We start from the raw sequence: 27,105 nt of genomic DNA, 5'->3' as shown, positions 1-27,105 counted from the left end.
AGTTCTTACTGTATTTACTTACTGTGTATTTGTATTTACTGTGTATTTGTATTTACTGTGGAAAACACTAGGGGAGCTGTGGTAAGCATGATTACTGTGTAACAGACTTTTCGTTTCAACTCTCATACAATCACCCACCTCCGTTTTTACAGGTTAAAGACTCCTCTGTCTGTATGGGACAGAGCACATCACACATCATCCAGTTTGGAAAGGGTGGGTTGGGTTGGAGAAGAAATAGCAGCAAGCATAGCCATTCCCCTGCAGCAATGAGCCATTCCCTGCAGCTTCCCACCAATTCATGAAACCTCTGTTTGCTAACAATGTTTTCAGAAACTGTTAAAAGATTCTGAAACTTTGAATTGAGGTCGAATCAGATCGCAGACCTGCCCCTAATTCATTTGTTGAAAGCAGCTGGCTTGGCTGCTTGACAAATTACTCTGATTCAACCTGAATCAATATGGGTGAATCGGGTACCATTTTAAGGCCCATTTTGCTGGGGAAATGGGCCTCAAAATGGCAGGGAGAGCTAGTCTACCAATTGGGATCAACAGGTAGACCAGCTCTCAGAGGTGGGCTGATGCACCAATCTGGAGCAGTGGGTTGGTCTACTTGCTGATCCCAATTGGTAGACCAGCTCTCCTGGCCAGGGAGGGGTGAGAGGAGTGGAAATTCTATCCCCTTGTCCCACCTGGAGGGGCCACCACTTGCAATTGTCTGAAACAGTTACAAGTGGATGAAAACTAGTGAAAACAAGTTGCAAGTGGATGAAAATGGATGAGCCACCTCTTGTAAAATATCTAACTTAAAATTTAAATTGTGTAATTTTTATTGTCTTTTTTAAACTTTTGTGTGAACCACTTTGATATTGTTTTGATGCAAGGCGGTATAGAAATTTAACAATAATAATAAAGAAATAACTGTAAAAGAGCCACTATAGAGTTCATGATAAATCTGCCGCTGCCAGTAATGGAATAACATTGAAAGCTGGACTACCAATTGCATAGCTGTTTATATAAAGATCAGAACTGGAATAGCAGGAGCACTTCAGGCTGCAAGAATACTCTGGATTTGAGTGTACAGGCAGAGCTGTGAAGAGCCCAGGCAGGGAATAGCAGAGGGTACTCTGGCTCCTAAATGAAAAGTCTTGGCAGATCTGTACAAACTTCTCATAACTATTAGTTCTGTCTTATTCAATCCCTTAAAAGCTTATGCCTTTGCTGCATCCGAGCCAAGGACCCCAGGGTAATCCCCCCCCCCAGTGAACTCACACTAACTTTCTCCTGGAAGTACTAAAATTCATTGCCAGACAATTAAAATTTTAAAAATAACTAGGGCTTAGCTAAGTGTGGTTTCTTTCAAAAGCAAACACATAGAGGTCTTATTACATGGTAACCAGAGTGATGCACCTGAGTTCACAATACATGTATCTCTCCACAATGTAGGTGGTGTGTGTGTAAAATTTGGTACAGAGCCCTCCAAAACACTCAGAAGTATGGTCTATATATTTTCTCAATATCACAAGTTCAAATCTAAGCGGTCGGGAGGAAGAATTGATCCCCTTTGATAACACAGTTGAGACAGCCTCTTGCAAAATGATAGCTGATGACTAGTTATTGTTTACTTAACAACAAATGATCAAGACTAGGCATACAGTAGAGGTAATTCACACAATCAAAGTCAAAAAACAGTGTTCTACCTGGGTTTGAGAGCTGTGGATGCTCTCAATTTTTGGTTGTGTGGAAGCAAGGTCGGAGAAAAACCTGGGTAGACGTGATTCTGTGGAAGCAACGTAGGAGGTAACGCTACTCAGGATTTCTTTCTACCTTGCTTCCACACAAGCACTTCTACCCAGGTTTTTTTCTCACCTTGCTTCTACACAACCAAAAACTGGGAGCACTCACAGCTCCCAAACCCAGGTAGAACACAGTTTTTGATTGTGTGAATGACCTTATAGGGTCCCAAGGGGCCTCTTTGGCTGCTTCTCTCAGGGCCAGATTTGACCATATTGTAGAAGACGGCAATATGGTCCTGTGGATTGAATGCCATCTGTTAGAAATAACCTCCCCCCCTCCCCCCACTTTCTGTTCATACAATATGCTTATGGGTCTCCAAGGCAGCACCAGGACCTTTTTGGGTCCACACTGGCATTACCAGAGACCAAGCAGAACAAAAAATTTGACAGTGAAAGGTGAGTGGAGGTTCGGTGTTGCTTCCCTTCTCTCATACTTGATATGGTTAACAAAAGGGCTGAGTAAGTCTCTGAATAAATTGGATGGCTTGGGAAGACCCTAGAATAAATGCAAACAACTCTGGTAATCATATACTATGAAGCCTTTCCCATGAAATTAAAGGTGATCACACGTAAAGGAATTCCTCAGCACAGTAATCTTCCCCGTCAAGCACAGAAATGATTTTCTACTGATTAGCCTTAAGGACTAGAACCTCATGATTAGATCAACCTTGAAGTGTGAGCCACATACCTGTGGTAAGCTCTACCCTTAGGTGATCCAGCTTTATCTGAATCTCCAAGCAACAATAGATTGCTGGCTCATAACACATGCCAGGGAGGTGGTTGGAAACTGAATGAGTTATTTGAATCTCTCTTCATGGCAGACGATACTGATCACATGCCTTCTCCTGAACTGAGCTTTTCAGGCTTGGAGGTTGAAGAACTGGGCCAAGTTGTGGTGATAGGGGAAGATGTTCTAAACTGTATTGAAAAACTAAAAGTTAACAAATCTCCAAGGCCAGATGGCATCCACCCAAGAGTTCTGACTGAACTCAAATGTGAAATTGCTGATCTTCTAGAAGAAAATATGTATCTTATCCCTATAATCTGGTAGGCCATGGTGTGAAACAGGATGCTGGACTGGATGGGCCTTGGGCCTAATCCAGAGGGCAGTTCTTATGTCCTTATGTTCTTAACACCAAAAAAAGATCCTCCTGAGCTTTGTCCCCAAAACACGAAGTCTTTAGGGTAAAAACACACACAGACACAGACTGAATTAATACTTAATTCTTCCTTTGGGCCTACTTTGGGCCCCTCAATCTCTCACAAGCTACCAACTTAGCTGCCCAGAGTTCCCCTCAGCATGTGTATCTCCAACCTTATCATTCCAGCCTAGGCAAGCTGCAAGATAGGTAGATATTGTCCCTTCCCGCAATTGCCCACTTTAGGACAATGATTCCTTTCCTCTCTTTCCATTTATTTCCTAACTTTTCCTAGTAAAAGTGAAGCCCCTGGGGACTCCTTAATTAGTGTATCTCTGATCACAAGCATTGGTGGTCAGAAGAGGAGGTATTATGCTTTATCAGCCATTGTCTCTGTGAGAGCAAAAACCCATTCAGGTTCTCTCCCACGTTGAAAGCAGCATAGAGGAGATCCATATCCATGAATAAGTTTCTCAAGCTATGCCCCAAAGGCTAACTAAATGCTCTAAAAATCCCCATCCTGACCTCCTCTGCTAACAATCTAAATTATAGTGATTAACACAGGATAATTGCTCTCTTGCATCCATCTTTTCTCAAAACTAGCCTCTCCTTTTTCTTTTCAAATAGCATGCAGCTGCTAGGGATGTGCACAGAAGTGGCTTGGCCTGTTTGGCTCGAATTCAAACCAGCTTTGAACCAGGGTGGGTAGGTTTGGTTTTGCTCCCCCACCCCCGGTTTGGTTCGAATTTGAACCCAATTAAAAATCCAGTCCTGAAAGAACTCAAATGTGAAATCACCGACCTCCTTGCTAAAATATATAACTTATCCCTGCAATTGGACTCTGTACCAGAGGACTAGAAAGTAGCCAATGTAACACCAATTTTCAAAAAGGGATCCAGGGGTAATCTGGGAAATTACAGGCCTGTTAGATCAATGTCAGTTCCAGGCAAATTGATGGAAAACATCCTCAAGGATAAAATTGTAAAGCACATAGAAGAATAGGTCCTGCTGGGAGAGAACAAGCATGGCTTCTGCAAAGGTCAATTTTGCTCACCAACCTTTTGGAGTTCTTTGAGAGTGTCAACAAGTGTGTGGACAAGGGTGATCCAGTTGGCATAGTATACCTGGACTTCCAAAAAGCTTTTGACAAAGTTGCTCATCAAAGACTCCTGAGAAAACTTAGCAGTCAGGGGATAAGAGGACAAGTACATGTGTGTATTGCTAACTGGTTGAAGGACAGGAAACAGAGGGTAGGTATAAATGGAGAGTTTTCACAATCGAGGGAAGTAAGAAGTGGAGTCCACCAGGGATCTGTACTGGGACCAGTGCTTTTAAATTTATTCCTAAATGATCTAGAAGCAGGGGTAAGCAGTGAGGTAGCCCAAGTTGCAGATGATACAAACTCTTTTGGGTAGTGAAATCCAAAATGGATTGTGAGGAGCTTCAAAAGGATCTCTCCAAACTAGGTGAGTGGGTGACAAGTGGCAAATGTGGTTCAGTGTTGGCGAGTGTAAAGTGATGGACATTGGGATGAAAACCCCCAACTTCAAGCATATGCTGATGGGATCTGAGCTGTTGGTGACTGACCAGGAAAGAGATCTTGGGGTCGTGGTGGACAGCTCATTGAAAGTGTTGACTCAATGTGTGGCAGCTGTGGAAAAGGCCAATTCAATGCTAGGGATCATTAGGAAGGGGATTGAAAATAAAACTGCTAATATTATAATGCCCTTATACAAAACTATGGTGCAGCCACACTTGGAATACTGCATACAATTCTGGTCTCCACATCTAAAGAAGGGCATTGTTGAACTGGAAAAGGTGCAGAAGAGGGTGATCAAGATGATCAGGGGCCTAGAGCACCTTTCTTATGAGGCACGGCTACAACACCTGGGGCTTTTTAGTTTAGAAAAACTAAACTGGGGAGACAGATATTTCCAATTTTTGCATTCCTCCCATAGGGAATAATGGGGATTTGAGGCTGCCCCATTCCCCCCTTTGGGGGGGTGCCAGGGCACTCCAAAGTGGGTCTGGGGGCATGGCAGGTCTGGGCTCAACTCCTCCCCAGGCAGCATGTTACTCTGAGTTCAGAGTTCACAGCAATTAGGGTCACTCACTGTTCTACTTATATGAATGGGGAGAGAATCCTATGCATTGAAATGAAAGGGGGGGGGAATCTTTAAATTTTTTTAAAATCAATAAATCCTACAAACTTGGGGCTGCCTGGGGGGAGTTGAGGCCAGACCTGCCATGCTCCCAGACTCACTTTGGGATGCCCTGGCACCCCCCAAAGGGGAGAATTGGCTGGCTCGGCCACCTCAAATCCTCAGTATTCCCTATGGGAGGAATGCAAACATTGGAAATATCTAAAATCACAGAAGTGTCCTGTTGCTTTGGGGTTCAGTGGGTGCTTGGCACCCCTGGGTGCCCACCACCCACCCCAGTTTTGCACCCCTAGCTGGCCACCATACCAACACACAGTGACACAACTAAGAAGATAACCAACTGGAAACCAAAAAACCTCCTCGCAAACAGACCTGCTGCTGTGTCTGCACAACTGCAAAGCCAAGGGGACCAAACCAAACAGCACAGATTACACAACAGCCACAAACCAACAAGACCTAACTAGATTGTGCAAGGCAGTAAAACCAAACCGGCATGCAATCTGCAAAGAAAGAGGGGCAAGGCAAAAAAACACCAACACACTGAAGGAGAACTTAAAGTAACACGCACCTGTTTCTTCTGCTCTTCTCTTCATGTGCAATGCATGTGTTTTGCCTGTGGGGAAAGAAATGCCTCAGAGTGTGTCTGATCCACCACATCTTTGTTGGAGGCCACACGGGGCATCAGGCACATGGTGGTGGCACCAGCAGCGTGCATGTGTCTTTGCGTTTGGTCCACTTACTCATCATGGCCGGTGCATGTGTGTCTGGTGTGTGTCCATGTGTGTCAGCAGAATCAAACTGGAGAGGGTAAAGAGAGGGGAGCTTTGAAAAAATTAAAGGGATCAGAAAGTCTGGCTCAGAGGCGGGTCAGCGAAGGCCACACACAACGTGATGTGGCGGGAGACCACTTACTCATCATGGCTGGTGCATGCGTGTCTGGTGTGTGCTTGTGCATGCGTGCCAGCAGAACCAAACGAGAGGGAAGGGGGGGGCACACAAAAACAATTCAAAAATACATATATATATACAGTACACATTACACAAGTATATATACAAATCCATCTATGCTGCACTATACAGTAATATTTACACCATCAACAACTATCTATACACAAACCAGACCAAAACCACTATCTACTACAGAAAGGAAAGGAAAAACCTCTATTACTACTACTGACAACATACACACACACACACACACAACAGAAGAAACCTCCATGTATGCACACACTCTCACACACAACACTTCTATCTACACAAGCACACATTTACACACACTGAAATATTTACAAATATACATTTTGGTAGTCCCGCTGATCTCCCCCCAAGTAATACAACACATTAAAAAATTTAAATACTAACAAACCTACATTTTTACAAATCTACAATTTTACAGACCCACATTTTTACAGTCCCCGCCCCGCCCCACGCCTGCTGCCTCCCTCAAGTCACCTTTTACACATTCATAAAATGTACATTTTTACAAATCTACGTATTTACACATCAACATATTTATACATCTACACAGTGCCACAATGGCACAAACCGCGTAGTGTCTTTGTGTGTGCCCACGGCCCCCTGAGTGCTGTGGTCAGGTGGAACCAGGGGCTAGTTCAGCATTGGGTTATGCCAGTGGGGGGGTGTGTGTATCCAGTTGCCAAGTCACAGCACTAGTGGGCACACTTCGACTTGGCATGGCTGAAAGAGGAAAGGGGGAGGGTAGAGATGAGTGGAAGCTGCTGCCAGGCAGGTGACCAGCACCATGGGTCAACCATGAGCCAAACTCACCCAGCTCAACCTCCAGCTCGGGATAGCCCAGCAGGGGGAGGTTACCCTTGAAGAAAACCAGCTGCTTGACCAAGCTAGGGTCCAACCAGGACTGAGCGGGTGTTACCATGTCACCAGCACGTGAAAACATCCACTCACTCTGGATGCTGGTTGGCGGGCAGGAGAGGAGGTGTGCAGCAACCACTGCCAGGTCCGGCCAGACTTGGCGGTGGGTTGCCCAGAACTGTGCATGGTCCATCTTGGGGTCTTTCTCCACAGGCTCCTTCAAATACTAGGCAATGCACTGCACAGCACTGGGGGGCCTAGTAGGCCGGGCAAGGCACCAAGGCACACCTGCTTAAACCACTGGGCTGATTTAGCAAGAGAAACTGCCTGCTATGTTGGTGCCTCTGCCAGGGATGCTGCGCCGCTGAACTTGGAAGAAGAAGGGGTGGGAGCTGAAGGGCCACCCACACTGCTGCTGCTGGGTGTGGGTCTCACACACTCGGGGGGGGGGTGCACCATCACCACCTTCCTGGTCTCTGCAGGTCCTAGTGACCTCCTCTTCCCTAACTCTATTGACCAGGAGGTCCCTCCACCTGGGCAGGTCATCCGTGCAAACGACATTGCCCTTGATGTTCGGGACACAGAGACAAGCCAGGACATACTACTCCCTGTCATCTAACTCAACAACCAGCCTGTCGACAACACCGGCCCTCAGCCTTCCAGCCAGACCATGCCCCTCTGGCATGGTCAGCGAAGTCCAGAGTTCACCTATCAGCTTCTCCAGGAGGAGAGCCACAGGCAGGGCCTGGCTCAGAGGAGTGGGGTCGCCACACAAGCTCTTCACGGCAAGCAGGAAGGGCTCGAGTGCCGACACCATCTCGGACATGAGCTTCCACTCCGCACTGGGTAGATCACACACACCCAAAGTCCTCACCAGGTCATCAGGGGCCACCTCCTGCTCCAACAGGCGCTGGAACAAGAGGAAGGTGGAATTCCACCAGGTATCTACATCTGTGGGGATGAGATGTTGTGGAAGCCCATGGACACGTTGCCGCTCGCGAAGCAAGTGCCTGGACCTCTCACTCTAGTGGAAGTGGGCTGCAATCTTGCAGCACTTCTCCACAAGTGCAGTTGTGGCAGCAACAGCACCTACCATGGGGCAGCCTGGTGGCCATGTTCCTTGGACACCTTCACCTCCTTGAGGCTCTCCTCTGGGCCCCCCCTCACCCAGAGGAGAGGGGGGAGAGGGGGGAGAGACTGACAGTCAGGTGGAGTGTGTGTGCCATGCAGCAGATGTTCACACACTCCAACACTGACTCTACTGCTGCGGTGATGTTGGACCCATTGTCTGTGACAATGAAGCCCAGGGAGAGGTGTGGAAACCCGCCGATCCATTCCTTGATTTGGCGGCTGAGTACGGCTGCCACCTCCTCCTTCGTGTGCTTGACATCCAAGGTCTCCACGCGCAAGATGGCCCACCTGTGTTGAAATGTGGTGTGGGACACGCTGGAGCCAGAGGCAGCACCGGAGGTCCCCTCGCTTTCTGGACCCCACCAGTGGGTGGTGAGGGCCAGGAAAGCAGCATGCATCCCACTCACACTATTCCACAGATCAGTGGTGAAATGCACACTGGTGTCAGCTGGTGCTGCACGCAGCATGGCTGACATGAGCTCCCTGCACCACCTGTACAGGGATGGGACCACATTCTGGCTTAATGTGGTCCTTGAAGGGATGGTATATTTGGGTGCTAGCAGCTGGATTATCCAGTGGAAGCCGGAGTTCTTGACCACCTGAAAAGCCTGGTCGTCAGTGGCCATCATCTCCCCTATCAGATGGGTGAGGAGACATGGGTTCATGAGACCAGGGTGCTTCTTGCCCAATGACTGCATCCACCACTTGACTGGCAGCGTGCCCTGCTTCATGAAAGCTGGTGCACTGTCCTTGTCAGTGCTAGTCGCAGGCACACGAGGCGCTCTAGCACTGCCAGTGGAGTCAAGGAGATCTGGGTGATGCCATTGCATGTGTCACCACATGGAAGTCATCCCCAGATGCTTAGCATCCTTGCCCTGACTGACCTGTGCCCTACAATGGACACAGCGAGCAATGGCTGGGGTATCTTGAGGGACCTCAAAATACCACCAAACATCACTGCTCAGACACCCTGGGTGCCGTCTTGGGCTTCGTGAGTGACAACAGACCTGCTCGTCCACCACCATCACCCACTCCCCTTCCACCTTGTGCAGAAGAAGGGCCCAACTTCACTGGAGGAGGGGACGCCCCTCCACCTCAGCAGCAGACCCTTCCCCCTCAGAGCCAGACTGGGAGGACCCAGCACCGGACTCTGCCACGACCTGGGCATCATCAGGGGGTCCCCACTGAGTGGCAAGAGGAGCGTTGGAAGGGCTGCAAGAGGGAGGGAAAATCTGGCTGCACTTTCAGCCATCAAGCCCCTGCCCTCCACCCCTGGCCCCACCATGGAAGGAGCTTCCCTGGCAGGAGAGCCCCCCGTACCACCAGGCTCGGCACAGGGTGGCAACACTGGTGGCGCATCACCCAATGGACCCGCCACTGGTCCAGGAACTGGTATGGCAGCAGCAGGCTCTTCCAGATAGGAGAGCCTTCATGCCGCCACCTCACCTGGGCCAAATAATTTGCCGATGGGGACCTGTGGGACCCCAGGATGGTGTCTTCTCTGCCCCCAGCCCGGCCTCCAGCACCAGCTTCGGGACCCCTCCCATTTCTGCCTGCCACCCTACTGTGAGCTTTGCTCACAACACGGTGCTCAAACACTCCTGAAGACTCTGGGGATTTTTTAAAAAGTTGGGGAGATGTTTTTTTTACAAATGGAGCAGGAGTTAAAAAACCTATTTGCGAGGGGAACACTTTTTTTTTTTTAAAGCCTATTGGGGGGAAACTTAAAAAAAAAACCTATTAGGGAAAACTTTTTTAAAAAATCCTATTTAAAGAAACCCCCTTTTGAAACAAGCCTACCCACCCACTCAACCCACAACAATACAATACAATTAAAAACAATGCAATCAATCAAGTACACACAATGGGGTAACCTGTAAAAACAAGAAATAACCTGTAAAGAAAAAACACAGAAAATATACCTCCTCACACCCAAACACGAAAGGAGGACCTATTTAAGGAACACTGAAGGGGGGGGAGGGGACAACAAAAAGTAATCACTTACCACCTTGTTGTCCTGGAGATCTTCTGCCCGCCCCCCACTGATCAGGGAAAAAAGAAGGAATCCCAGACCAGTGGCAGGCTGGCACAGTGCGGGCGGGCAGGCACAACTGGGGTGGGGGTAGGGCAGAATGAAAAGCTTTCCAGCTATTTCACCCGCCCAGAAAACAAATTAAAAGTAGAAACACTGAGAAAATAAATAAAAAGGCTGGTGGGGAAATGGTTGTGGGAATGGGGATGGGAAGAAGGAAAGGGGAGGAGAGAGAGGTGCTGGAGCAGGTGGTGTGCTAAGCACTGCAAGACAAGGGTTAACAAAGAAAAGCACCTGCTCCAGAGGGGGGGGCCCAAATAACCCCAAATAAAATAAAAACAACTGGCAGTGGCTCCTGAGCTGAGGAGGAGGATCTCAACACAGCCAACAGTTTTAAAAGCAGCAGCCAGCCACCAAAAGCAAAAAAGGTGGGGACTGGGTTTGGGAAATGGGCCAGAGAGAGGCCTCAAGCCAAAGGACCTGGGCCCCCCTGGCCCAGAGAAGGGAGGGGAGAGACAGACAGACACTCACTCACTCACTCAGCGGGTGGGGGGGGAAGCAGCAGAACAAACACACAGCAGAACAAACACACAGTGGGGGGGAAAGGTTTAAAGCAGGGGAGAGAAGAAGGGGCAGAGAGAAACAGGCAGAATAGGAAATTGGGAATAGGTGATTGGGAACAAAAACACAGCAGTCTGCCAAGCAGACTCTCACCACACCACCACCAGCAAGCCAGAAGGAAGCCAAGCAGCAACTGCAGCCAGAGTGATCTGGCTAGGCCAGAGGCTTGGCTTTAAATAGGATTTGAAACTTCCTCCGTTGGGAGCCCCCACCTTTGCCGCCCCCCCCCCGGCCAATAGGGTGCCAGTTCTCAAGGTCTGGCACACTGCAGAGCCTACCAGAGAGCCAGACTCATCTGGCCAATCAGGGAAGCAAGAGCTCAGCCAATGAAATCAAGGAACACAAGTCACATCAAATGGAGGACAACATCTAAAATGGCCTTTAGAACCTTCGAACCAGCTTGAACAATCTCAAACTGAAGCAGGCTCAATCAGTTCAAACTCAGACCAGCATTGCCAATGCAATGCCCTGTTTGGTCCGAGTCTGAGCCTTTGAACCAAACCGATTTGAATTTGAACCAGTTCAAATTCGAACTGGTTTGTAAATCCCTAGCAGCTACTGCTGATTTTAGCCACCTGATCTACTCCAGCTGCATTGCAATAACCATGTTTTGCCTATCCCTTCCTTTTCTAACCAGCCTGTTCCTTTGATTTGTGGTTCCCCATGTCAATTAACTTCCCACCTGTCTCAGGAACCATCCACACATAGTGTTGCCATGCTAGCATCTAGTGTAACAATAAGGAGGCTCACTAGGAGTTGCATCTAAGAATCCCAAAACTATATGGTTACCCAATTCATTTCAATGGTTATTACTAAATGTATTGTTTTTCTGTGTTTATATTCATGCAAGTAAGTTTAGTTTCTTAAATTCCTCACATTTATGATCTGATTTGCTAATATTACAATTAGAGATCTATTCTATTGATTCCCCAAATGAGATTGTGTATTTTGATTGCTATTCAATAAATGTATATTTTGCATTATGTTGTTTCCGCTTTGTATCATTCCTGTGTCTGCACTCAGGTTATCCCTCATGGTAAAGTTAATCTACTGCAGTGTACATGTGTCTTGCCCTATGTGTCGTAATGCTTTTGAGCTCAACACAGACATACAAAGCAAAACTGAGCAAATCGTTCTCTCAGTGGGTACAGAAAATGATGCAGAGTGGAGAGGTGTCAGGAAGATCATTTTGGTGGTAGGAATAAGAGGTTTTGACACATAAAGTAAAGGTAAAGTGTGCCGTCAAGTCGATTTCGACTCCTGGTGCCCACCGAGCCCTGTAGTTTTCTTTGGTAGAATACAGGAGGGGTTTACCATTGCCTCCCTCCACACAGTATGAGATGATACATGGAACTGGTTAACTCATAAATCTTCTTCACTTGAAGACTGCAGTATAAAGAAATGAATAGCATGTGAGAATGTGTCAACACAGATGTAATATGACAGAAAGTATCACCTCAAGTCATCTTAAATAAAAGGCTTTTCGAATGAGTCAGTTGACACATTCAGCAACCAATTTTCCAGGCCAGGTTTACATAAGCATGTTCATGCCTAAATGACCGCAACAACCAGTGAACTTGTATGTGTGAATGGATCATCACAGATCTTCCACCACAGAAAAACATTCATATTATCACACACGCAACACTTCTGATTGAATCAATTTGAATTTGCAGCTTTTAGTCAAGTGTATCATAATTAAATACAGAGAAATCATTTGATTATCTGCATGTGTGAACCAGGACCAGAAATGGTGGCAAGGGAAGGCATGGAGTGTGGGTAGAGCTGCGTGTGGAAATGAGATACAGTTAAAATTCATGTGTCCTCAGGGCTGCATTAGCCATTATAGCACTGCAAAGGAAGGATCTTCACCAACAGTTATTAACACAGTAAATGCAGGATAGTACTTGCTCTGGAGTAAATTATTTTTTGCCTGCTGCCTAAAAAAAAGAATTATCCAATATTGCTAAAAAGAAAACTCCTCCTCCCACTGGACTGACATAAAGGCACAAATCTCCTAAACATAAAACATAATCTACTGAGGATTTGCTCAATTTCAGACCTACAAACAAAAATACATTTTTCAAAAACCTCAGCCCATAAAGGGATTATAACCTTGCACAACTGTTTCTTTCGTAATTGTACAATGTCCTTCAATCAGACATTGTAGCTATACAATACAGAAAGAAAGAAAGAAATTTTTGTTCCCCGATTCAAAGGCTCAAGGCTAGAACTAGCTATTTCCTATCATTTTGTCCACCTATTTCTGTTTTTAGAATACCTTCAGTATGATAGCCATCCTAATCTATTATTATGTGAATGTTCATTTCAGTCTAGTCTGCACATCAGTGCAAATGGCATGAGAAGTCTCACTGTGAACATACCAAACTGCCTTCTACTGAGTCAGACAATTAGTCCACCTAGGTCAACATTGTTGTCTGTTTTGATTGACAGCAGCGCTTCAAGGTTTTAGACGCAGGTCTTATGCAGACCAGTTTAGATATTCCAGGAATTGAACCTGGAATCTTTTACATGCAAGGCATATGCTTTACAACTGAACTACAGCTCCTCTCTCACTTTTAATAGTTCTGGGCCCATTTGCAAGAACCTGCCTTGTGCCATATCTCAAAAAGGATATAGATGAGCTGGAAAAGGTGTAGAAGAGGGCAAGCAAAATGACCAGGGAGCTGGGACACAAGGCTAAAGCATTTGGGAGGGACTTCTTAGTTTTAGAAAAACCACTAAGGGGTTATAGAGGTTTGTAAAATTATGCATGGCATGAAAAATATGGATACAGAGAAGGTTCCTTTCTCTTATAGTACTGGAACTCGATCATTGAATGTAACTGATGGGCAGGAGATTTTTTGGTCTGTCTTTCTTCACACAGTTTATAATCAATGTGTGGAATTCACTGTCACAAGATGTGATGGTGGTCAGTAGATTGATTGATTGACGTAAAGTTGATGCCGTCAAGTTGGTGTCAACTCTTAGCGACCACATAGATAGATTCTGTCCAGGATGATCTGTCTTCAACTTGGCCTTTAAGGTCTCTCAGTGGTGCATTCATTATTGTCATAATAAAGTCCACCCACCTTGCTGCTAGTCATCCTCTAGTTCTCTTTCCTTCCACTTTTCCCAGGGACTTCTCAAGGGAGCTAGGTTTCTGCATAATGTGTCTGAAGTATGAGCCTGGTCATTTGTGCCTCGAGTGAAAATTCTGGATTGAGTTGTTCTATGATCCATTTGTTTGTTTTCCTGGCTGTCCATGATATCCTCAAAAGTCCTCTCCAGCACCAAAGTTCAAAAACATCAATACTTTTTCAATCTTGCTTTGTCAATGACCAGCTTTCGCATCCATAGAGTGTCACAGGGAAAACCATTGACCAAATGATTCTAATCTTTGTAGGTATAGACACGTCATGGCATCTAGATATCCTTTCCAAGCCCTTCATTGCAACCCTACCAAGTGCTAGTCTGCGACGTATTTCTTGACTGCTGGATCCTTTACTGTTGATGGTCACTCCTAAAAGGCAGAAGCTATCTACCACTTCAATGTCTTCATTATCAGTTTTGAGGCTGGTTCTTGTACCCATTGTCATTACTTTAGTCTTCTCTACATTTAGCTGTAGTCCCCATTTTTTCACTGTGCTCCTTTACTTTCATTACTAGAGCTTGCAGATAATCTGCATTCTCAGCAATCAGAGTGGTGTCATCAGCATAGCGCAGGTTAATGATTTTTCTTCCTCCAGCTTTAAAATCATGCTCATCTTCTTCCAGTCCAGCTTCTCTCAGTATATGTTCAGCATACAAGTTGAATAAAGAAGGAGAAAGTATACAGCCTTGTCTTACTCCTTTGCTGATCTGGAACTGTTTCACCATGTCCAATCTGGACTCTGGCTTCCTGTCCTGTGTATAGGTTTCTCATGAAAACAATGAGATGTTCTGGAATGCCCATTTTCCTAAGGATTTTCTACAACTTGACATGGTTGACACAATTGAAGGCTTTTCTGTAGTCAATAAAGCACATATTGACTTCTTTCTGGTATTCTTTGGCTTTCTCAATTATCCAGCGTGCATCAGCAATGATGTCTCTTGTTCCTCAGCCTTTTCTGAAACCAGCTTGAACATCCGGTATTTCCCTTTCCACATAGGGCTCTACTCTGCGTTGGATTATCATGAACATTATTTTGCTAGCATTTGAAATTAAGGATATTGTAGGATGGTTTGCGCAATCTATTAAGTCTCCTTTCTTTGGTATGGGTATGCAGACTTCCAATTTGTTGGCCACTGTGTCGTTCTCCAAATTTGCTGGCATAGTTTGGTTAGAGCAGGGATTCTCAAACTTGGGTCCTCAGGTGTTATTGGACTTCAACTCCCATAATCCCCAACCTCAGTGGCCTTTGGTTGGGGATTATGGGAGTTGAAGTCCAATAACACCTGAGGACCCAAGTTTGAGAATCACTGGGTTAGAGTCTTGACTGATCCTTCTTCTGTTGCCTGCCATATTTCTGTAGCTACTCCATCAATTCCTGTAGCCTTCCAACTTGGTAATGACTGGAGTGCTGATCTAACTTCATCTCCCTGTACTATAGGTTCTTCCATGTAGGGAATATCTTCAAGAGCAGGGATTCTCAATGTTGGGTCCCCAGATGTTACTGGACTTCAACTTCCATAATCCCCAACTAAAAGCCACTGGGGCTGGGGATTATGGGAGTTGAAGTCCAATAACATCTGGGGACCCAATGTTGAGAATCCCTATTCTAGAGTATCTTAGATGTTGACATCCCTGCTGTACAGATTTTCAATATACTCCTTCCATCTCTATTGGATCTTCTCTGAATTAGTTACTATCTGTCCTTTTGCATCCCTTAACATACCAATTTGAGGTTGGAACCTCCCACTGAGTTCAGAGATCTTTTAGAAAACTTGCCTTGTTTTTCCATTCTATTTCCATCCTCATGGTCTTTACAGAGGTCATTGTAGTACAGCTCCTTGTCTCTTCTAACAGCTTTCTGAAATCCCCTATTAAGTTCCTTTGTGAGGTCTTTATCTTTCTTGACTTTGGTTTCTCTCCTCTTCTTCGCAATTTCCACTGTCTGTTCTGACATCCATTTTGATTTCTTCTGTTTCTTGGTCTTTGGCAGTCTCTTTTCACATGCATCCTTAACAACTTCTTTGATTTCATTCCTCAGTTCCTCTGGTTCCCTATCAATGAGGTTCAGAACTTCAAAGTGGTTCCTGATGTTGCAAATGGTGGGTACATTCCCAGGACCATATTGTGGAAGCTGGATAGATTTGTTTTTCTGCTTTAGTTTGACTTGGAACTTGTACACGAGCAGTTCGTGATCTGTTCCACAGTCGGCTCCCTGGCCACGTCTTTGCTGCTATAACTGAGCTCTTCCACCTCCTTACAGCAATAATGCAATCAGTTTGATTTCTGTGTATTCCATCTGGTGATGTCCATGTGTATAGGTGTCATTTTGGTTGTTTGAAGAATGTGTTAGCAATGAAGAGATCATTGACTTGGCAGAAAATAATAAGTCATTCTCCTGCTTCATTTCTGCTTCCTAGGCCATACAGTCCGACTGTGTTTTCCTCCTCACTTTTTCCAACTTTGGCATTCCAGTCTCCAACCACCAGCATCGCATCTTGTTTGCATGTTCTGTCAATTTCATTTGGCCTTAAAAGGTTATTAGACAAATTCCTGGAGAATAGATCTGTCACTGCCTTCATGTTCAGAGGCAGTATGCTACTGAACAGAGGTGTGGCAAGGCTGAAGTGGGCCCTGGGATCAAAAGCGAAGATGAGTCCCTGTTCCCCCTGTCTTTTATTTCAGAGCAAAGAGCAAGCTGCCACCTAGCTGGAGAGTTTTCCCACCCTCAGGGGCCCAGTGACAGTTCCCCAGTTGTGGCTATGCCCCTGTTTCTGAATACTAAGTCTTCAGGGTGGGGGCAAAAGCAGGAGAAGGCCACTGTCTCCATGTCCTGCTTGTGGGGTTCCAAGAAGCATCTGGTTGATCATATGGGGAACATAATGCTGGACTTATTGGACCTTTGGTCTGGTCTACCAGGCCTTTTCTTTCTTTTAATTGCATTCTTGCCTAAAGGTGCCTTGCCTATGCAAGACATCTGCATAACAAAGAAGAAGTAATGTTATGATAACACCAATTATTGTAATAGGTCAGCAGCACAGGTCTGTTCTAGACTCTCCCTTCCTATCATGGGCAGTCTGTAGACCTGACCTGATGATTTCAGAGTTTACATGGCTTCTATGCAGGACTGTTTTGACATGTTTTAATGCTGTAAGCAAACTGTTAAAACAGTAAGGTTGTTCTCACAAGCAGCCTAACCCAGGCTAGGGCAGTCCAACCTGGGTTAGGTTGCTCGTGTGCAGCACTGGGATTGGTGTAGATCCTGGCACTGCCCGCCTGCCTAACCCCACTTTTAAGCCTGGCTTTTAGATGAGGTTAAGGGAGTAAGCATGCACTTAACCCCAGTGGCTGTATTGTGCATGTGCTCAGGATGCTTGCAGCCTGAGCACACACAGAGATGGGCACCTAAAGCACCCATCTCAAAGGGGTATCCCCCAATGCACTGTGCTAATAGCACAGTGCATGTGAGATATCTGGAGGCTAGGATGCATTGTTCCAGTCTCCAGAGATCCACACTGCTGTAAGCAGTGCGGATCCTCTGGGAGCACGAGACAAGATCTCAGCAACAATCTGTTGATTGTCTGGTGGCGGGGTGGGGGGCGAGTCAATTGGCAACACCTTCTTGTCCACTCACCCACCCAGTTGTGTGAATAGCCTCAGTGCCTTTCCAGCCCAATGGTGATCTCAGCAATCTTGTCACCCCCTGTGTCTTAGAATGCTGCTTCTGTTCATCCATCTCAGGCGTTCCCAGCATGAGGTACTAGTACCCCTAAGGGTACTTGAAGGGCTCCTAGAAGGTACTCAGAGCCCTCCTGCCTCCCCACACTGCAGCTGCACTATTTGTTACCCATCCGAGGATCACCAGTTTGAAGCCAATGTGTCCGCTGCAGAAGGGGAGGGAGGAGGGTGAAGACCCTTCTCTTCTGGTCCTGATTGGCTGGCTACATACTGAAGCTGAAGTTATCCTTCCCTTGAGCCTGATTGACAAGCTTCAGAAAATTAGTACAGGGCTCTGTGGGCGCCAGGAGTTGAAATCGACTTGACGGCACACTTTACCTTTACAGTATGCTCAATGAAATTAATGGGCCAAGTTTACTTGTCCCATTAATTTCAATAAACCTGTTTTTGATTAGCTTAATTTGGACGTAAGCCAGTTACTGAAGTAGTCTGCCTCATAATTGTCACATTTAAATTTGTGTATATGTGCTCGCACACACACACAACATCTTTATATGGGTTACCTGAGTGGAAGCTTTGTGACAGAAGGGATTCACTTGTTTAAAACGATAGGGAACCCTTGAGCTATGTCATACCTCCAACGTCTATTGGGCTTCACTTGTCCCTTTCCCTTCTGGTTAGTTGTCCTTTCTTGTTTGCCATAGCATCAGACAGATCATCCTTCTTCTGCCTCTTGCTATTCCTGATCAGGAGAAGGATGTACATCAAGGCTATGCTAGGAAAGGTTTCCCCTTCTGAGTAGATGAAAGGTTTCATGGGTGAGTTTGCAAGAATTCAGTGAGGACCAAAGAAAGAAGGTAAATATGGACACTGTTCATCTGTTTTCTTTGCAGAGAGCAGAGCTTTCCTCCTGAGCTGAGCCCAAGAATTGCTCAGTGCAATGTAAACACACCTAGCAGTGATAGTGACTTTCAGATCCTGTGATATGCATAATAATGAGATGCTGTTCAATTACAACAAAACACACTGATAAAGGAGCAGTGGAGATTAGCTGGCAACCATTGTGTCTTCCATGGGATGTTGTTGTGTTTGACAGAGCCTGGGATGTTCCCTGAAGATGAGAGGTTCTGTTTGATTTTGATCTTTGCAGAAGAGGGAGATTGCGTTTGCAGTAGTGTCTGTCTTAACAGGCTATGTGTGAAAAACTTTACTGATGTGGGAGAAGGTCTTTTCAAATGTGTTTTGCTTTGTTACAGAAATGTCTCTTGCAAATGGCTGCAAAGGGGATTTGATGCAAGGGAGCCTGTCAGAAATAATAATAAACTATTAGTTGCAACTAGTCAAGTTTCACTTGGTGGGATTAAGACTCATTCATCTTCCATATAGGAGCATAGTATTTAAACTGCACTTTTGAAATGGCAAGTTTCATGTTTCCCCCGAGTGGATCCCAGGCAAAGAAGAACTCATTGAATCTTAAATGTGTGATATCCGGGGAATGGCTTTATATTTTGTTCTCTTCTGAGGCTTCCAGATCAAGGGGAACAGGGACAGTGCTAAAAGAGGCACCTTTTTAACATGGTGATTCTCTTTATTTAGCAGGGGGAGAGTAACTGGCCCTATCCACCCTCAGCACAGTACCTCCAGTGACTGTTGCTGGTGTCTGTCTTTTGTTTCTTTTTAGATTGTGAGCCCTTTGGGGACAGGGATCCGTCTTATTTATTTATTATTTCTCTATGTAAACTGCTTTGGAACCTTTTTTGAAAAGTGGTATATAAATATTCGTTGCTGTTGCTGGTGTTATATTAACTGCCAGAGAGTTCTGAAGGGTCCAAACGTACTGGTGTCCATGATGAGCCTCCAGATGACTACACATTTGTGCATTTCGAATGAGACTGCTGTGTGGGATCCATGCATCTTCTGCCCTGCTAGTGCATCCATTGAGGGGGAAATGCTATCTTCAGAGGCGTATCTACGGAAAATAGCGCCTAGGGCAAGCACTGAAATTGCGCCCCCTGTCCAAACATCTGACACCCAGCTTTCAGATAACTTTACCATAATATCAGCTCAAAAATACAAGTCAAGCTTGTTAATCTTTTGATATTTCAAAAACTATTTAGCAGTGGGCGTAGCCAGACCAAAAAATGCTGGAAAACTACCAATTTCAGTATGCTGGGGCTCATGAAGTACCTAAATACTAGGTGGAGGTGTACTTGGAAAACTAAACAGAAGTGCCTGTCTAATTCTCTACTATGCATTGTAGCATCACTATTACACAAGTTTTAAAAATAAATGGAGAATTTGACTTTTCCCAGATACTCTGAAAATAATTAAAGGATATGCAGAGTAAATTGTGTCACTGCTTGGAATATATTCTAGTATTTCAGAAAGACAGTTAAAATGAGAGAAAGAGAGCAAGAAACTCCCAGTGGGCCTTAATACTAAGAATTTCACACTGATTCAAAGACAAACTCACCATTAATAGCCATATTATTAAGACATCACATTTAACTCACTTATCACAAGAAGCAAAGTAAGAGCAAATGAATACAATCCTAGCTCATAAGCTTCAGCTAAGTATTCACAAGCCCTGATTCTCTGTACATAGTGCCAAACTGAATATGTGTACAGTGACTTATATTATATTAATTTTAAAAAAAATACCTGTAGCCCCTTCTGGGGGCTTCCTAAAGGCTGTGGGGGGGTCTGCAAAGGTTCCCCCTCCCCCACTGGCCTCTAGGGCCTCTCGGAGACCATTTGAGCATGTGCGGTGGCCATTTTTAAAAAATATATATATATATTTTAAATGGCTGCTGAAAACAAAATGGCTGCTGCGCATGCTCAAATGGCCTCTGCAAGGCCTGGCATGGCCTAGGGCCTCACAGAGGCCATTTGAGCATGCTCAGTGGCCATTTTGTTTTCAGCAGTCTTTTAAAAAAAAATTTTAAATGGCGCCTCCCTTCAAGTGGCGCCCGGGGCACATGCCCTGCCTGCCCTACCCTAGATACGCCCCTGGCTATCTTTACTCTAGTCAGCATGTCTGTTGCTGGGGAATTACTACTACTACTTGAATCTCCATAGGTTACATAGGAAGCTACCTTACACCAAGTCAGATGGCACCCACAGAGCCCTGCGGTTGTCTTTGGTAGAATACAAGAGGGGTTTACCATTGCCTCCTCCCACACAGTATGAGATGATGCCTTTCAGCATCTTCCTATATTATGCTCCCTGGAGGGGGGGCAAGATCATCCTGTGTAGAAATGATTGTGTGGAAGCAAGTTAGGAGGAAAAGCAGAGTAGCTTTTCCTCCTACCTTGTTTCCACACAATCACTTCTACTCAGGTTCTCCTCTTACCCTGCTTTCACACAACAGAAAATTGGGAGCACACACAGCTCTATGAGTGTCTTATTGTTATTATTTAATAATAGACTCACTTTTAATATAGGTTTCCATGTTGACCCCTTCTGCTTTTAATACGTATCAACTCTGGCCTCTTTGTTGGAATTCCTGCTGCTGGTAGTGGCTAAAAGAACAATTAGGTCATTCACACAATCAAAAACGGTGTTTTACCCATGTTTGGGAGCTATGTATGTTCCCAGTTTTCAGTTGTGTGGAAGCAAGGTAAGAAGAAAACCTAGGTAGAAGTGAATGTGTGGAAGCAAGGCAGGAGGAAAGCCTGGGTAGCTTTCCCTCCTACCTTGCTTCCACACAATCACTTCTACCTGGGTTTTCCTCTTAGCTTGCCTCCACACAACCAAAGTTTGGGAGCACACACAGCTCCCAAACCCAGGTAGAACACAGCTTTCAATTGTGTGAGTGATCTCAATGACACTGCTCATGTGGAACTCCAGGATCCATGCAGATCCTGGTGTCCCCACCCAGCCTAACCCCGTTCCTAAGCCCAGCTCTTAGCCAAGGTTAAAGGGGCAAGCATTGCCTTAACCCGACTTCTGGGATTGTGTGTCTCCCTGGGCTGCATGCAGCCCATGGAGACACAGAGACAAGTGTCTAGTGCGCCTATGTGATGGGGGATCCCATCAATGCACTGTGCTCGTGGTGTGCTGTGGGATATCTGGAGGCAGACGTGGAGCCAGCTGAACAGTGGCCTGGGTCCAGCCCTGCTCAGTGGCCCCCTCCAAATATGCCTGTGCGTGTGACATCACGCATACAGGGGAGCGGCTTGGGCTCCAGAGGAGCCCAAAGCAAACTCCCCCCTCCCACACCTAGGCAGCTGAGAGCCTGGATGAATCCTGCTGCGAGGCAGCACCACTGCCCGATAGAACATTTCCCCTTCCTTTCCCTCTCTGGAGGGAGAGAACAGGGGAAACGTCCTATCAGGCAGGTGGCGATGTGTGAAATGATCAGCTGAGAGTTCGTTTGGGCTCTCAGAAGCTGAGGCCACCCCCCCACCCTTTGTGTGTGATGTCACGTGCAAAGGGGGGCCTGGGCTGCCGAGAGCTGGAACAAGATCTCAGCTCGTCATTTCAGGCAACGTCAGTTGCCTGATGGGATGTTTTTCCTTTTCTCTCCCTCCAGAGAGGGAGAGGAAGGGGGATATGTTCTATCGGGCAGTCGGCGCTGCCTGAAATAACTGGCGCAGAGTTTGCCCAGGCTCTCAGCGGCCTGGGCGTGAATGGGGGGAGTTTGCTCTGGGCTCCTCTGGAGCTCAGGCCATGGGGCATTGGCGGCCTTTTCCATTAGCAGCCCGGGTTCTTTGAACCCGTTGGCCCATTGGTGGCTCTGCCCCATCTGGAGGCCAGGACATGTCAGTCCAGCCTCCAGAGCTCCACACTAAGTAGTGCAGTGCAGATCGCGCCCCCAGCAGCATTTCTTTGATTGTCTGGGGTTAAGGTAAGTTGGAGCAATCTCCCCGCTGCCAATCATGTGAATGGCCCCAATGACTTTAAGAAGTCACTACCAACTACAAGCTGTCTGGCTGCTATTGACTCAAGAACATAAAGCAAAAGCCTACAATTGTGTTTCTAAAGAACCAGCGCAAAGTGATGTGAAATTAAAATAAATGGGAGCATTAAGCATTCCCCTGAGTCAATAGCGCTGACACTTAATGGTCAGAGATGTACAGAAGACAGCATCAGCAGCCCCTCTTGTATCCAAGCCCTTTAGAAAGACTTGCAACAAGATTAATTTGCTGGCAACCTTCACTGCTTTATTCCAGTAACGAGGGCAGGGGCGGGTGGGGGAGGTCAGTGGAGCGGGTGGGGGAGCATCTTAAATTGTTTCATTGCTGTGTTTAGTAGTGATGGACCTGGCATGGCTGCAATGAGCAATCTCCACAGCCACTCACCTTTGATGAGTTCGGGTGTTTACCAGGAAGTCAGATGTTCCCATAAGGCAATGTTATTAAAGCAACATTAAGAAGCTAAAGCTTCAGAAAGGGTAATGATTGTGGCAGGAAAAAAGGCCCCTCACCTCTTGCAGCTTTATTTTTCTTAAACCAGAGTTAAATGACTTCCATTATCTTTTTATTTATATTGCATCCTTGGCCAAAGCAACACTTTGTTGCTAATAAATAAGCAGCAGACCTGGCGGTTTATGTTTGGAGCAGAGGTGTTTCATGAAAGTTAGAGTTTGGTGCCAATGACAGCTTCCCTCCTGGGGCAAAGAGCAGCCACCGGAAGGGGGAGCATTTTCATCAGGACCCAGGTAAAGGGTTGAAAGAACAACCCTCCTCTCTCATTGCACTTCCAATCCTGCAAGGCGGCAGCGATTTCCACTTGGGGGGGGGGATGCATGTGCAAAGAGCAATAATGTTGGAGGGGAGGAATTTGATGAACCCCAATTATAACCAAGCCAGCATGAGCACTAAAAGCAGAGCCCATTAAAGAGTAGCTTAAGACAGAGTTATTTAAGATCTAAAAGCAAGTAAGTTTTAATGGGGAAGTTACATTCTTGGATAGAAAGCCGTGTGCCTGAGCTTTCTGTCTTCATAGTAGAGGGGAGATAGATAGATAGATAGATAAGCCGCATGGCTAATAATGAAGTCTGAGAATATGTTTCTACCAGTCATAGAAAGCCAGATCAGACCATGAGAGACAACAAGAGAGAAAATAAAGGGGAAGACCCTTCCTCGCTGACACGACTTCTAATGTCACTAGGATAAAAGGTACCTAGAGTTGATGCTCCTGGAAGGAACTCCATCTCCAGGAAATAAAGTGAGTGATGTCAAACCTAATTTGGCCCTTCTTTATTTATTTATTTATTTAATAAATTCGTATACTGCCCACTACCGAAGTCTCTAGGCATGCAGTTTACAGCATAAAACAAACCAAGAATTTAACAGTTAAAACATATAAAAAGCTGATTTAAAATATGCATAAAAACACCAACTAACTAAAAAGCTTGGCTGAAGAGATATGTATTTAGTTGTTTCTTAAAAGCCAACAGGGATGGATCAGCTCTAATCTCAGCAGGAAGTGCATCCCACAGTCCTGGGGCAACTACAGAGAAGGCTTGCCTTTGAGTCATCACCAGATGAGCTGGGGGCCCCTCAGACGAGCCTTCCCTGAAGATCTTAATAGGCAGTGGGGTTCATAATGAAGAAGGCGTTCTCTTAAATACCGCGGGCTCAAACCATTAAGGGCTTTATACCCAGCACTTTTTATTTTGCCCGGAAACCTATTGGTAGCCAGTATAGATCTTTTAGAATCAGCATAATATGGTCTCTAAGGGACATCCCGGAGACCAATCTGGCAGCATGGGAGTACCGTTAATGAGACAAAGGGAAATGAATGTCTCCTGGCCCACAGCCTCTGAGGGGCCACAAGGCCAGTCCTTGCCCTCTCTCCAGTCCCATAGCCAGGAGTGTGAGCTGTATTCCCTACAAACAGGTTCCCAGCAGGAGGAGAGCAGCGGCGGCTGCAGCAGCAGAAAGGTGTTGTGATTTATTTTTCCCCTGCTTCCCACATTTATGGAGTGTGTGTGTGTGTGTGTGTGTGTGTGTGTGTGTGTGTGAGAGAGAGAGAGAGAGAGAGAGAGAGAGAGAGAGAGAGAGAGAGAGAGAGAGAGTCACTTTCCTCTTTGTGGAAAGGAAAGAGGGGGTGGTGGCAGCAGCAGCGGGTTTATTGATCGGTTCTTTGATGGTGCCGTGGTTGTTGAAAATATATTCAATTGTTTTTCAAGCAAACAGCTTCTCAAAAAAATGTTCCTTGCTCACAGAATGGCTCACAATACTTGAGGGCTGGGGAAGAGTGGAGCTAGCTTCGCATCCTTCCTGATTGATGGCTACTTTTAAACTGGCTTGGATATCCCTTCATCTGCCTTTTCCAAATGAAAAATATTGGTTTAAAAACAAACAAACAAAAAATCCCGCCATGCTACAGCCCTGACAAAAATTGTTAAGCTTGGAACAGAAACCTTTGGAACCCACAGAAGGGGAGGAGAGCTGGTCTTGTGGTAGCAAGCATGAATTGCCCTCTTGTATTTCACAAAGCTGATACTGTTGTATTATTTGGTTCTGCTGTTGTTTACACCTTGTAACTGTAGTCTCATGACCTCTGATAATCTGCTACACTATATTACACATGTCCTTAATGTTCTTCTGCAGCAGAGACATGGGGTCAGGAGGAGAAGAAGGCAGTGAGGGGTCCATTTTAAAATCGCGTCTCCGGGACCACTCCAATTTTGGTACACTCCTGCAGCAGCATTCTGCATTAATTGCAGTTTCTGAAATATGTACAAAGGCAGCTCCACATAGAGTGCATTGCAGTAGTCAAGTCTGGAGGTTACCAGCATGTGCACTGCTGTAGGAGATGGCCTTGGAACTAGGACCAGTAGCTAATACCTTGATCAATCAAGCACTTGCATAATAAGCAAAGTTGCACTAGTGCAAGAATATCTGGTAGTTGTGCTAAAAACAGGGAATTGTGCAGTTGCACTATTGTGCAAAGGTCCCCTTTAGAACAGATAAGATATGCTGCAGTTGCACAAGCATTCTTTCAGTAGTGTAACACCAGAATGGAATGCAAACTCCAGACTTTGTGCAAGTCCAACAGCTAGCAGAACAGCTTTGCCCTAGTGCAATGTCCTTCTGCAAGTGCTTCATTAGTCAGGAAGTCAGCCAATTTATGCAAATGGGTCGTCAAATTAAAAGGGATCCTATTGAGGAGTCTGGCAAGTGATCCAGAAGGCATGTCTTAGTATGCACAGGTAGTTGTTGCTTTCATTTATAACTTTACTGTTCTTATCAAACCATTTGTGTAAAGTCAGGTGGAAGACAATCTTCTCTATGTAAAATGAAGTTAGTTCTTAAGGGTCCATACACCAAATGGTTTTGCAACACACACACACCCAAACACCTTCTATATAAATGAAACAAGTTTTATATATAAAACTATTTCTTATACATACACATATATCTTTTTTTAGATATACTTGTAGCGATACATTAGCAAAGGTTCAATAACATGAAAACACGCACATGTATGTTTCTTTTCTTTTCTTTTCTTTTCTCTTTGAAAGTCTAAATGCAATTTGTCCAAGTAATTTTTGAACGAAGAAGGGTGGGGGAGAATCAATGTCCCTTTTCTTGCAGAAAGGATATGCTCCAACATAAAAATCCTTCTTTAACTTATTTTTTAACTCTCCTCTATTCCTCCAAACAATAACAGCCTTTGATCATTGTGGCTGGGAATGATGGGAGTTGTAGTCCAACAACATCTGGGAACACAGGGTTGGGTACCTGTGGTCTACACTACAAATAGACATTTCTACACTGGAGCACTTGGGTACAGACACAATTGCTGCCCCAATCTGCAGCATGGCCCAATGAATAAAAATGCATTTATTTCATTTATTGACACTGAGGGTAAGTGGTGTGCATAGGTGCACCTAGGTAATTTTGGAGCCTGGACCTAAAGGCCTTTGGAGGCCACCCTCCCCTGCAGATTAAGCATCATCATGCTCCGCCAGGTGACTACACCACCCAGGATAGACTAAAGAGGATTTGGGGGCCTTCAGGGACTGTGGAGGCCCTGGACTTCGGCCCCAAAATCCAGGGGTAAGAGTGCTTCTGGTGGTGTGGCTATATATATATATATATATATATATATATATATATATATATATATATATGGCTCCTTTAAGATCCTTTTGTATAGGTTTTAATGTGCACTGTAGGCCAATGACATCCGGCACTGTTGCCTTTGTCTCACCTTACATCCCATCACAGTTTCTTAAATCCACCCAGAACTCACTCTTGATTATAATTCCTGTTTGCCATGATTGTATAACAAGGTAATTTGGGTGGTGGTGGTTGTTTCAACCAGCTTTTGTGCTGTTTTTATGCTACCGAGAGCATTTTGATTTATTATTTACGATTTTAATTATTGTGAGCAGCCCTGAGAGGTTTTCAACCCGAAGAGTAGGATAAAAATATTACAAATATATGCACAAATAAAAACAATGCAGGAATGACAAGTCTTCCAGGTCTCCTGAAGCTCACAGCAGAAGACCCAAGAGGCGGAGCCAAGAAGCTGAAGGGTGAAAGTGGGGGATGGAACCTGACCGTGCTTATTAAGCATTCAAGCCTCTCTTGCCAAAGATCTCCAGT

This window comes from Hemicordylus capensis, chromosome 1 (genome assembly GCF_027244095.1).
Source record: "Hemicordylus capensis ecotype Gifberg chromosome 1, rHemCap1.1.pri, whole genome shotgun sequence".
NCBI lineage: Eukaryota > Metazoa > Chordata > Lepidosauria > Squamata > Cordylidae > Hemicordylus > Hemicordylus capensis.
This window is presented reverse-complemented; position numbering follows the sequence as displayed.